Below are 15,105 nucleotides of genomic sequence, written 5' to 3'. Positions count from 1 at the left end.
TAATCATCAATAATCATTTGTAACATATTTAATGACTTTCTATCGTATATATATAAGTTATATACTAATATTAGAAACTGATAATACACATATTAAAAATGCAATATGTTCGATAATAATAGCATTTTCTTATTAATATTTGTTAAATTAAACTTTACATAACATTTAATAGAATTTTTATCTATGTTGTATAGATTTTGCACTTCGGATCGTTGAATGTCGTGTTACTACTACGAATCGTGACTTGTTTGTCTCGTTCTATGGACAGTCTAATTATATCAGTACATGTTGACTATGTATTTCCTTGAGCAGAATAAATCAATCGCGTGTCATCTGTATGTTGGCATTGAACAATTCTCCTCATGTCGATAAGTGCCGTTTCGTTCAGTCTCATGGTTAGATACTTCGTGATTCTGCTTGCGAATCATATGATTTTTTGCCGCGCGTGATCCGTGTCTATGTGTTCTAGCTTTAAATCTCTAAAACTTTATATCGATACAAATAATGTAAAATTGATGTGTGTCAAAGAAATACAACAGATGAGAAATCGTATATAAATACTATTAAGAGACAACCTATGAATTGCGAAAACAAATTCTCTATATCACCCATATTTTTTTGGTAAACAAAAGGTAAGTAAAGCAACAATTTTATTTTTTGTTTAGATTGATATTCTCTCTCTCTCTCTCTCTTTCTCTCTCTCTCTCTCTCTCTCTCTCTCTCTCTCTCTCGCTCGCTTTCGACGACTCACCAATTTCGCGAAGATCTTATCTTATCTATAATATATAAACATCTTATAAAACAAAAATTGAAACTTTAATTTCGCATTTTATCGGTTTAAAAATAATTTTAATAAATTAATAAGATTTTTCTGATTAAAATGACACCAAATACGATATAAATCGGATGATTTTTAATTAATCAATAGTCATAATTACGATTATCTTTTTAATTAAATATTATCTGAAATATACATATGTATATGTATATTTTTTATTCATAATTGAATAAATTAAAATAAATGCAGCAGCAGCACAACATATACTTATGTATATTTTACTTTTATATATACTTATGTATATTTTACTTTTAATCATATATTATAAATATTGCTTATTTAGTATTTAGTTTACCTTAACTTAGTTTAACTTTATCATGAAGAGTATTTTTTAAAGCTACAACCTTCATAAATAATGCATGATATAAGTTGTGGTGAAATTCGAAATAAATAACTCAAACTTTTATTATGTAGTTCGCGGTCAGACAGATACTTATATATACATATATATATCCCACCCACGCGTCCACCCACGCATCTACCCACGCACCCGTCCACGCGCGCGAGTATTTATCTACCGATTTTCAAGAAATTGGTATCAAAATTTCGGAAAATTTTCGGAAAAGGCTGTTATGTGGTTTTTTTTAGGTTTTGCCTACTCACGCATGCATCCACGTATCCGTCTACGCGTATGCGCATTTATGGACACTTACACATTGTGGAACGATTTTCACAAAATTGGTACCAAAATGTCGCAAATTCCTCGGAGAGAGCTGCTGCGGGGTTTGTTTTCGCCCACCCACGCGCATGCGCATTTATGGGCCGATTTTCGCGAAATTAGTACCAGAATTTCGCAAATTTTTCGGAGAAAGTTGCTATGTGATTTTTTTTTAATTTTTATCCCACGCGTCCACCCACGAATTCACCTACGCGCATGCGCATTTATGGACCAATTTTCACGAAATTGGTACCAAAATTTCGCAAATTTTTCGGAAAAAGCTGCTATGTGGTTTTACACGCATCCACCCACGCGCATGTGTATTTATGAACCGATTTTTGCGAAATTGGTATCAAAATTTCGCAAATTTTTTGGAGAAGGTTGCTATGTGGTTTTTTTAAATTTTCATCCCACCCACGCGTCCACCCACGCATCCACTTACGCGCGCGAATATTCATCTACCGATTTTCCAGAAATTAGTATCAATATTTCGGAAATTTTTCGTAAAAGGCTATGTGATTTTTTTTAGGTTTTGCCCATCCACGCATGCACCCACGCATCCGTTCACGCGCATGTAATTTTATTAATGATTCATATCAATTTTGGAAATTTTTCGGATAAGGCTACTATGTGGTTTTTTTAGGTTTTGCCCACCCACGCATGCACTTATATATATAAGTATCGTCCGTCTGTTTGTCTGACCGCGAACTACTTCCACATTTGTGGACTAATTCCCACGAAATTGGTACCAAAATGTTGCAAATTATTTTGGGATGGCTGCTAATTTGAAAATTAAAAAAAAATTTTTTTTTAATTATAGAAAGTTGTTTACGCGAAAAAAATATTTTTCCAGATTTCTCTGCCAATGTGTTCAAAATGATTCGAAACATTGAGAAATCACATTTTAAAATAATTTTTTATATTTTAAATTGTAGAGAAGTCTATGTTTTTGCGAAAAAAATTTTTTGCAAGATTACTCTGCAATGTGTTCAAAATGTGGTACAAATTTAGAATTTATTCATACTAGAACACCACAAGCGCGCACTATTCATTGTACATATACGCTATAAATTTGAATATTTTTGAAAAGAGAGAGAGAGAGAGAGAGAGAGAGAGAGAGAGAGAGTGTGTGTGTGTGTGTGTGTGTGTGTGTGTGTGTGTGTGTGTGAAATTATGTAATTATTTTATTATTAAATATTAGTATTTATTTAACGTTTTTATAAAATTCCTAAAAAAACTAAGTAACTTCTTGATCTGTGTAAGAATCTTCGTAAAAAAGTATCTTTTATCCAAAGATAAATTGTTTTATATGTTATTATATATATTATTTATATGAATTAGTTTATGCAAATTTATTATATGTATATATAATATTATATAATATTTAAAATGTATGTCATAATATATAAGTGTCTGAGACACCTCTTTTATCTCAAAAACAAAGCATTTTAAAGAAAAAGAGTTTTTATAACACAAATTGATTTGTCTCATTATTCTATGCATAAAAGTATTAAGATTATTGAAAATTGAATATATATATATAATAATATTTAATATTATATATATATATATAATATTTATATTTATATTTAAATATTTATATATATATTTTATTAATTTTTTTGAAAAGAAAGACTTATAAGATTATTATCTATCAAAGTGACACATTTTAAGATTCATGAAATTAAGATTATACAAAGCATTTTTAGCCTTTTTTTTAACATAAAATTAATAATTAATTTGTGTGTTAAAGTAAAGATTTAACATGTAAAATATAATTTAATCTTGAAATTATAATTATTATCTTATGTTGAACTAACCAAACTTTTTAATAGTAACTTGTGGTGACACTCTTTCTATCCTACAGTTTTGATATAAATTAATTTGAAAGAGTTCATTGTACTCTAATAAGAACTACTTTTTTTAACAAGTAAATACCATTTATTTATTTTTTGACTATAATGAACTTTTCCGAAATTAACCTATATATACCTTTCAAATCTAATCGACCGATATAACAATAAATAATAATTTCCTTATTCTCTCTCTCTCTCTCTCTCTCTCTCTCTCTCTCACTCTTTCTTTCTCTCTGTCTTCTTGTCTTTTCCTTTTCTTTTATTTCTCGTCAAAATGAATAAGTGTCACAAAGTATTGAAAAAATTTTGAAATTATTAAACTATTGAACACAAAGCAATTGTCAAAATTTGCAGTTTTGACTGTTTTGACGGCTGCAAAAGCGAATGAAGCATGTCACAGCAGACGAAATGCTTGACAACCAAGAACCAATCGGCATCGCGGAAAAGAGGCAACAATACACTTCGAGATATTCGATAATCAATAATATGCCTTTTTTACTAAAAGGACGCGTATACAGTGTGCGGCTGGCTTTAGTTATGATAAATGACTATATACATAAGTTGATGGTTTCACACAATAAATGTCAGTTGATGTTTTCAAATAGTAAATGTCATGGAAGTGAATGAATCAAATAAAATGGAAAACGTAATCGACAGATCAAATAAAATAGAAAATTTAATAATAAATAAAATTATTAGTATTATCGTTAATGAAATAAATGGTCAGAGTAAAAGAGAAATAGAGGAATTTAAAAATGGTAATTACTAATTTTAATAATTATTTTAACGATTATCTATATAGATATTGATTTAGAGATATATATATATATATATATATATATATATATATATATATATATATAGATTATATATAAGATATATATATACATATATAGATTTATTGTATATTTCATATTCTTATTCTTTAAAATTTTAGTGCTTGAAGATGGATTAGATCATTTGTTAATTAAAGCAGCAACAGACTAAGTAGCGTCCATCTGTATGTATGTATGTATGACCGCGAACTCCTTCCAGATTTATGGACCGATTTTCATGAAATTGGTATCAAAATTTCGCAAATTTTTAGGAGATGACTACTAGATGATTTATTTTTAAGTTTTATCTCACCTACGCATCCATCCACGCACCCGTCCGCGCGCGCGAGTATTTATCGACCGATTTTCAAGAAATTGGTATCAAAATTTCGGAAAAGGCTGCTATGTGGTTTCTTTTAGGTTTTGTCCACCCACGCATGCGCCCACACATCCGTCCACGCCTGCGAAGAATCTATATATAAGTGCGGTCCGTCTCTCTGTCTGTCTGTTTGACCGCGAACTACTTCCACATTTGTGGATCGATTCCTACGAAATTGGTATCAAAATTTCGCAAATTTTTCGAAAAAGGCTGCTATGTGCTTTTTTTTAGGTTTTGCCCACCCAAGCATGTACCCACGCATCTGTCCACGCGCATGCGTATTTATGGACTGATTTTCACGAAATTGGTATCAAAATTTTGCAAATTTTTTGGAAAAGATTGCTATATGCTTTTTTTTTAGGTTTTGCTCACCCACGTAACCTTGATAATATGATATTTGCCAAATCCTGTATTTGTTCATGGTCAACTTTATGTGGCATTTTCTAGAGCAACCAAAAGGGAAAATATAAAAATTAAGATTGATGAATTCAATAATCAAGAACATCTAATTGAAGAAAGTGAAAAATGTTTTACAAAAAATATAATATACAGAGAAATTTTGTAAATTGTGATAAATTAAAAAAATTGTATCACAGCTAATAATGGCGGGTTAACGGTGGGTAAATTAGACGTAAACAAAAAAAATTAAGTAAATAAAATTTAAAAAAACCACATAGCAGCCATCCCTGAAAAATTTGCAACATTTTGGTACCAATTTCGTAGGAATCGGTCCACAAATGTGGAAGTTAAAAAAGTTTTTTTAAAAAAAAATTTTTAATTGGCAGAGAAACCTGGAAAAAACATTTTTTCGCAAAAATATAACCTCCTATAATCAAAAAATATATATGTATAAATAGATTGAAGAAATGAGCAATCAAGGATATCTTATTAAGTGAAATCTAAAATTTTTTATGAAAAATATAGATTTTATTATATGTGTATATATATATATATATATATATATATGCATACATATAATAAAAAGTAATACAATAGTATAATCATAATATTGTAACGGCACGCCGTCACTAACGGTCTCGGGGGCCGAACACCCGCCCCCAAATTCGTGAGACTCGGCGCCTATGAGCGCTCCATCGCGAAAAACCACCATCGCGCACGCCACTGGGCTCCCCCTCTTTCTCGATTGAAGCGAGAGAGAGGGAAGGCTCCCGGGTATATAAGCCCGATCGACCGGCGACCAGACACCTGTCCTGATCCTGAATCCGGCCGGGCAAGAGCCTCAGAGTTAAGCTCAGAAGCGAAGCCAGCAGCTAGATTCAAGCCTCTCTCCAAGTTCCTGACCGTCGATCCGGAAGAAGGGTGTTCCTGGTGACCGACTCCGCTGTCGACCATGTGATCCGGAAGGAGGGTGTATGTATTGCGACTCGCTCGCAACCCGCGTCGTCTAGCTTGTAGGTACTTGCATGTATTGCGACCCGCCCGCAACCCGCGCCGCCTCAGTTTGTAACAACTCGCAACCGCTTGTGATGCGCACCGCTTACGTCCATACCGCTTGCCGAACACGCCCGCTTACGCTCACGCATCCCAGCACACTCACTCTCCCACACACACCCGCACGCACGCACGCACGCACGCACGCACGCACGCACGCACGCACGCACGCACGCACGCACGCACGCACGCACGCACGCACGCACGCACGCACGCACGCACGCACGCACGCACGCACGCACGCACGCACGCACGCACGCACGCACGCACGCACGCACGCACGCACGCACGCACGCACGCACGCACGCACGCACGCACGCACGCACGCACGCACGCACGCACGCACGCACGCACGCACGCACGCACGCACGCACGCACGCACGCACGCACGCACGCACGCACGCACGCACGCACGCACGCACGCACGCACGCACGCACGCACGCACGCACGCACGCACGCACGCACGCACGCACGCACGCACGCACGCACGCACGCACGCACGCACGCACGCACGCACGCACGCACGCACGCACGCACGCACGCACGCACGCACGCACGCACGCACGCACGCACGCACGCACGCACGCACGCACGCACGCACGCACGCACGCACGCACGCACGCACGCACGCACGCACGCACGCACGCACGCACGCACGCACGCACGCACGCACGCACGCACGCACGCACGCACGCACGCACGCACGCACGTACGTACACGACCACACTTGTAAATAGCACATAACCCCAACCACATGTAAATACTTTTGCTTAATAAATATTTGTCGCTAGTAAACCCGGTCTCGTCAATTGGAGTCTTCTCCTTCTCCCGAATCCTGGCACCGACGAGCCTGTCCGAGACGTCGGGAAAGGTGCACCGTTACAATATATTTTTATTTTCTCAAAAATATATATACATGTACACGCAACGGCAGAAATGGTGTCCGTCGGCAATTTCAGGATCACACGCATACACATGAAGTTAGTACATATGTATACGTATGATTTCTGTTGTATATGTGTAACGCTGAAGTTGTCGACGGACACCATTTCTGCCGGTACCCGTACATATAGAAATACACATGAAAATAAACATATTCAACATACAATGCAAAACTACATTTCAAAAATGTTATGCAATATAAAGAAAAAAAATTTATATGGAAGAAAACTACACATTTCAAAAATTTTTTAATTATTTTCAGTTGAGTCTTTATAAAATTAATTTATGTAATTATATTATATATAACGAAAAGTAGAAGAATGCATATTTGTAAGTTTATAGATTATTTTCAGGCTTGTTGTTGAAAAGAATTTGGACATATTTAAAATTCATTAGTTGGTGTCGAAGAAACAGTTATAATTGGTGATAAGGCTGAATGACAAATAGTTGGAGATGGTTGCGATGAATATGAGTTATCTATAGATTCTGACGGTGATTGAACAACATTAATAAGTTGCGAATCTTGTAAAACGTGAGTATTGTTCATAATTGCTCTAAACACTAGATTATTAATATCGTTCATAACATACTGTCGAGTATAATTATCAAGATTTTTTAATTTAATTGCAATCAATTCTCCAAAAATATTATTCATCCTTTTCTATATTTTTCGAAGATCGAAAATGTTTTTCTTTTGCTGATTGTCACTGATTTCAGTTGTTTCAGTTTCATTTTTCTTAATTTCGATATTTTCTTCGTTAACCGTTTCAACATTATCAGTAACATTGTTATTATTTTCTTTTTCTTCCTTCTATAACAGAAAATGTCGTTTGTCAAAATTATATAGAACTTCAACAATAATTTACAATACAATACAATATAATTATTAAATTTACAATAAATATACAATATAATCATAAACATATATGCAATAATTTACAATTTTATTATTTTTCCCCTCAGAGGGGGTAGTTCACTAATGCTGTACGAATATTTGATTTAAAAATTTCTGTTGCGCCCGTTTAGTTATTATATTGTTCTTATATATTGTAGCTTATTTATGTAATAATAAATTATTTAATTATTTAGTTAATTCTAATTACATTGTTTATATTCGGCTCTTTTACGCCTTTAGTATTATTTCATTATTTATTTGACTACTGAGCCATTTACTAATTATTTTTATTATTTTTATTTACTTTATTTATTTCTGTATTTTTACTTTTGTTTATTTTTCTTTATTATTATTTATTTAGGTTTATTTACTTCCCTATTTTTAGTTTTATTCTTTTACCCTTTTCTGTTTTGTTATTTTATATAAATGTATATTTTTTATTACTTATTTATTTTATTTAACTTTAATTTTTACTCTTTGAATCATTTTTGTTTTATTAATTTATATATAAATGTGTATTTAGTTTTTACTTATTTTTCATTAATAATGATTCTTTATTTATTTACATAATTTATTTATATTTTATATCGTATTTCAGCTTCCTATGACTTCTGATAATTGGAAAAAAATTGCTTCCGATTTTAAAGAACGATAGAATTTTCCACATTGTGTGGGTTCCATTGACGAAAAACATATTGTTATACATGCACCTTGACATAATGAAAGTGATTATTATAGTTACAAAGGCACATTTAGCATCATTTTGATGGCAGTACGTGATGCCGATTACTGTATAATATATAGCAACATTGGTTGTCAAGGACGAATATCAGATGGTGGTGTATTTCGTAATACTATTTTATTTGAAAAATTGGAAAATGGAACTTTAAATTTACCAGAACTTGAATCATTACCAATGAAAAACAAACACATACCATATATGTTTCTTGGAGCTAATGCGTTTCCACTCAAAATAAATATGATGGTTCCTTTTAGTGGATGTCACGATTGTAACTCGCCGGAAAGGATATTTAACTACAGACTTCTCGAGCAAGGAGAGTTATTGGAAATGTATTTGGGATAATGTCTGCAGTTTTTCGGGTACTACGAAAACCAATGTTACTAAGTCCCAAAAGAGCTACACTTGTGATAGAGTGTTGTGTTTTATTGCATAACTTCTTGAGAAAGAGCAAAAATTCCAAAAATATATATACACCTAATGAAATATTTGATATTGAAACGGATGGTAAAATTATTGAAGAATCTTGGCGAAATAATGATTCTGAAAAAACATCGTTTTATTCTCTTGAAAAAAAAGGCAGAAGACCTTGTAACGATAACAAAACTAATACGGCAAGAATTTGTTGAATATTTTGTTACTAATGGAAAAGTTGAATGGTAGGATATAAAATAATTTAGTTATCTTTAAGATACATATATTAATAACAATTTTTATTAATTGCAAGATTAGATATTTTTGCTAGATATTATTCAAATAATTTTTTTATCTTTTATCACGTAAAAATTGTAATTTTTGTGTTTTCTAAGAATCTACTGTAAAGAAAAAAAATTCATTTTTAATTATAAATAAAAAGTGGCATATTATTAAGTATGCTGCTGTGTACTTTCATTAAGAGCATCTAAAATTGGTAGTAGAATAGAAAACAGAAGAATATAATTTAAAAAATGAAGAATAATTTTATTGTTTATTTGCACTTTTTAGTATATATAAAATTTCTTTGTTTTAACACTACTTATACTAAAAATTTTCATTTAGTGTCATCGCAAAATTTCGATTAAAGATTAATAATATATAAAACTATATATAATATGTATAATAACTAAAAATATAATAATATATAAAATAATAAATAAAACTAAACAAAACTAAAAATATAGAAATAAAGTAAATAAAAATAATAAAATTGGAAATTATTTTATATATATTTATGATTATATTGTATATGCATTGTAAATTATTGTTTAGTTAATAATAATTAAAAAATAAACTTAATTACTATTGATTCTGAAGTTCTATATGGAACATACACATTTGCTATGAACATATTCATGTAATCATATGTGAACCATGATGGTTTATATATATCATCTCATCCTGATCCCGACTTTGAACTTTGAACTACATTTGACTTTTCGACGACATGATCTATATACTTGAAGGACATTAGATCTTTTCTTCTTGATATCTCCAGGAGAGCACTGATATTTGGCACTCAAATTCTTAAAACAGTCGAACTTTTTAGTTTTACTTTTATAATCTTTATCCTTTGGATCCCATAAATATTTATGTTCTTTTATATCCTCTAGAAATACAAGGACACGATTATTTGTCCGCTCATTTTCCATTGTAGCAACACACTACTAACTTCTGACACAATCTAACCTTAATAAGGACTTAGAAGAAAATACGAAAGAATACGAACGAACACGACGAAGCACGAACTATATACGCATAGTGTAGCGCGACACGAATGGATTGATTCGTGATGATTCGCATCCTTTGAGATTTGTCAAAAAACCGCTCGGCTAGCGAATCAGTACGAACGACGAATCGCGCATGACAAATCGACGAATTTTCTCTCTACATTATTCACAAACGTTATCGAATCACGAATCACGCATAGTCTGGCGCTAGCTTAAAACATTACACTGTTTTATTTGTGATCTTGAGTTTTTAAAAAAAAATTATGTTATATACAAATCATGAAAAAATTATATATTATATACTATATACTATATACAAAATATCACACATGAATATCATTAATATAATTATGTCTATCACATAATTTTAATTTTATAACAGTTATGATTAAATACAATTGAAACAAAAAATACGATTTGTCTCTTTTCTTTTTTTCCATATTATTTTTTTTTGATTATTTTCATTCTGTTTTAATTTTCTGGTTTCCATTAAGAATAACGTTTTTACATATTCTTTTTTTTCTTTTGACACCCATTTCATTTGGAAAAAAGATGAGCCACTGATGCCAAAATGGCATCATTTACCTATTGGTTCAAAATGTAAGAATTGCTTGAACCGTACGTTAAAGTTTCTTACTATTACGACAATTAAATGCTTGCAATATTTTAGATTTTCTATTTACAGAGACGAAAGAATTTTCACAATTCTCATCAATTCAGGTAATAACATTCCATAATATGTATATTTTTCTCCCTGTAAACTTTGTATAGCTTCAGCTATCGACTTCAAACATTTGACGTATTCCTTCAAAAATTGCAGATCTGTTTCCTTAAAAAGCGGAAGTTTTAAATTTTTTAAAACTTCGTTTAAAGACTCCTTCACAATTAAAAGATTTTTTATTGAATCGTAATAAGAATTCCACCTTGTCGGACATGGAGAAGTAGAAGCTTTCCTTGTTATATTTAAATAAATTTTACAAGCTTTTGGTGACTTTGCACATAAATTCCATAGTGCTTAACATTTTCCAAAAGCTGAATTATGGATTTTCTTATAAGCGTTTTCTATCATTGCTTGTTTAGCATCTACTGCTGCAATCAAATGTAAAGTGTGCGGAGCACATCTTTCATGACTAGGTAGTTCATAATCACTGATGACTTTGTCTTTAGTTGGTTCTGGAAAAGTTTTTGGAAGCAAATCATTGTCTTCATCGATTTCATCATCTTCGGTAGCTTCATCATTATAACTGGTATTATAGTTATTGCTCTGTTGACAATCTCATAACGATGTAACAATAGATTCAGATCTTCCAAACATTTTAAAAGCTTTTACTATAATTTAGCCATTATCGGTAATTTTGTATAATTTTAAATCGAATTCAGAATGTACTTCACTTATTATTTCAGCTACTCATTGGTATATGCTCCTTTAAATCGTTTACATGCAATAGCTGCTCCTTTCCAATGTATCACTATCGATCCAATGAACTGTCATGCATAAATAACTACATTTTGATGAGGATCAAACATCCGCTGTGGTACATACAAAATTTACATCTTGTAAAGTTTGTTTTATTTTAGTCATGACTTGCTGATATTTTTCTTCAATTATACGTACAACTGTACTCCTGCCCAAAATTTTGGGTGTTTTTGCAAGTTTATTTACTCCTATTAATTTTTTAAATGATTTAGATTCTACAATGGATAATGGTGTCATAGTTTCGACTATAAAGTTCACTATTAAATTATCTAAATTTATTGCTACTCCAGTCGTTTCATTTAAAATTGTTTGCTTCATTTTTTTGTTGTATATACTGCCTCTTTCTTCAAATTTTCTTTTTATAGTTATACGAGATGCTTTTAATTTATTATATTCTTCTAATATATTTGTATGTCCTTTTGTCTAAAATAAATTTAAGAAAAATCATTAAAAACATTTTTCTAGATGCTCAGAGCCATTTTAGACTATAACTTTTTACCACGTTCTGCATGGGATTGAGTATATACATCCTAGTATTTTAGTACTGGATGTACTACGACTCAGTATTAAGCGTTTAATAAACAGATGGATATGATAAGTTTTTACTCTTTGATTTCAAATAGAAAAGAGGAAAGACTAACCATATCCATCCATTTAGTTGTAGTATTCGATGCATTTATTATATATCTACTATGACAAGGGCGAAGTTGTAATGTACAGACATAACATTGTAGCATCTGCAACTTGAAGAGTAATATATAAAAAAACTATCAAAAAGATGATTTTAAATTCTAAAAATCTTATAAGTTATAAGTTTAGTCTACTGTAGAAACTTTTAGAAGGATATAATATTAATATAATGCAAAATCAAATAGTTATATTTTAACACAATAATTGATACTTTAATTGATATCTTGAGTGAATAATTAAAATTTTCATTATTTTATAATTATGACATAATATAACCTATTGTTTCATTAGACTAACAATGGTTAAATAATTTCCAATTTTTAATAATTCCATGTTTATCGTATATGTTAATATATATAAATATGAAAATCATATATATTATATATACAGGGTAGGCCATTTTAATCTTTTCACTGGAATATTTCCAATCCATAAGTTTTAGACAAAAATGTTTCAAACAAAAGTTGTATGATTTCGAGGGGGCCATAAGATGGTACCATTGGTTTGACCTTGAAGAGTCATTTGAAGGTCACATAAAGGTCACCTCAATTTTTTTAAATGGAACACCCTATATATTATTACATATTCTTGTAGCTTATCTCGAGAGTTTTCAAAAACACTATAATTAAATGTTTTTTCGTTAAGTACTTTTCGAATTATAAGGCTTAAAAATTTTAATATTTTGACATAAAATACAAGATCTCTCGTAAAATATTTATTTTTTCGATTATCTTACCCTAATACTTTTATGCACAGAATAATGAGACGAATCAATTGGTGTAATTAAAACACATAATTATGTTAAAGTAAAAATGTGTAACTGCTAGTTGCAAATTCAGATTTTGTCTTAAAGATAACTATGTGTTTTAATTACACCACTTGATTTGTCTCATTATTCTGTGGATAAAAGTATTAGAGTAAAATAATCGAAAAATGAATATTTTACGAGATATCTTGTATTTTATGTCAAAATATTACAACTTTGAAGCCTTATGGATTCTGAGATATTTCAGTAGAAAGATTAAAATGGTCTACCCTGTATACTATATGGTAACAGATTAGATCTATATACATAATTAGAAAGAATCAAAGCAAGTATTAATCAAAATAACTAAATAAGTATACTAATTTTATAACTCTTATAATTCTTATAAGAAGCAAAGAATCTATTCTGGTTTCTTTTCTTTAAAAAATAGATAAAATGTTTCCTTACTTTTAAATGATTTAAAAAGTTTGTAGTGGCGATGAGACTTCCTTTTCATGTTTTCGCACATATTGTGCAAACAGCAGATATATTTTCTTTTTCTCCATCCTGTTTTTTCACGTCTTTAAAATAATGTTTTAAAATTAGTAGCAAACTTTCATCCCTAAAAAAAGCATAATTAATAAATTTACAAAAAACAAAGATTAATTGTATAATTATGAATCATATTTATTAGATATTGTGAACGCAAAGTTCTTATATTTATATTAAACATATAAATTATATATCTATATACTCTTATAAACAGTATTTAACTAATTGTAATACTTACCTTATACTTACTTTTCTTTGTTATTTATCTTTCATAGTTACGGTTTCTAAGGAGATTGTTTTGAATAATTGTGTGTGCATGTAAATCTTTACCTTTGTCCTACAAATAAATTAATTTCCTGTGCAATATTTTTTATTCCATTTGCATAATAATCTAACAATATTTAATCCATCTAACAAAAAATTCACATCGTATTACTTAAATTTAAAGAAACAATCCACAGATCAATAAATATTGTTTATAGACAATATAAAAATGGATTCTTATCTACTATCTATCAACATTTTTAAGTACACTATTTCTTTTAATTTCAATATTATTTAAAAATTTAAACTACTGGTTTGTGAGATTATGAACCTATAGAATAATAATGACAGAGAGGAAACTTTAACAAAACAAAGGATTCCTTTAGATCTATTTCTTTAGTAAATTTGTAAAATTAGAAAAAGAAAAGCTAGACAAATTAAAAATCAGTTTCTTGTTTAAAATATGTGAGATATGGGGGACAGAAAGATGTTATTAACTAAGAAAAGGATTTATTGAGGATATAGAGTATAATATAATGATGTACGCACAGAATGACGGCTGAATACAGACTGCCCTGAGAGACTGCACTGATTCATCGTGCTCTCTCAATATCTTATACTAATGATTCATCGTGCTTTCTCAATATTTTAATCTGTTATAAACAATGCTAGATACTCGCACCGTATGATTTAGCCGCTAATGACGCAACGGTGAACCGATACTTTTCTGTTATAAACAATGCTAGATACTCGTGTCGTATAATCTAGCCGCTATCGCCTGCAACATCGCACGCGCGCACATAAAACTTATCTTCTAATAACAGTGCTCTGAGGAATGCAGTATGTTAAATAATGCATTTTTAATCCTACAAATATATGTAATTAAATTATATATATTTATATATAAAATTTATAAAACTACTACGTAGACAAATTAATTTGAATTATTAATACGTAGGAAGTAAATTTATATAGAAAATAATTATAAATGTTCGAAAAGGATTTGGATATTATTTAAACTAGAAATTAATTTAACCTAATCTTATCCTATTCCGTACAATATATACAAAAAGAATAATATATAAATTACATAATA

The 15,105-nt window shown here is 30.8% G+C and overlaps 1 protein-coding gene across 8 annotated transcripts in view; it reads left to right on the top strand.

Moving 5' to 3' along the window:
* The first annotated feature begins 364 nt into the window (after positions 1–364).
* Rh50 (Rhesus blood group-associated glycoprotein Rh50) overlaps positions 365–15,105 on the top strand; it is a 195,227-nt gene continuing 180,486 nt past the window's right edge. For 2 of the 8 annotated variants that reach the window (XM_072898618.1, XM_072898614.1), the window contains exon 1: positions 365–632. The gene's annotated coding sequence lies outside the window, so the exon portion shown is untranslated. Of the gene's footprint in view, positions 633–5,574; positions 5,959–7,294; positions 7,474–8,434; positions 9,235–15,105 lie in introns of those variants that run through there. The other 6 variants (XM_072898613.1, XM_072898609.1, XM_072898612.1 and 3 more) reach the window with 6 other exon arrangements.

This window comes from Anoplolepis gracilipes, chromosome 8, assembly GCF_047496725.1.
Source record: "Anoplolepis gracilipes chromosome 8, ASM4749672v1, whole genome shotgun sequence".
NCBI lineage: Eukaryota > Metazoa > Arthropoda > Insecta > Hymenoptera > Formicidae > Anoplolepis > Anoplolepis gracilipes.
Note: the sequence above shows the minus strand (reverse complement) of the source record. Positions and strands in the feature narration are given on the sequence as shown.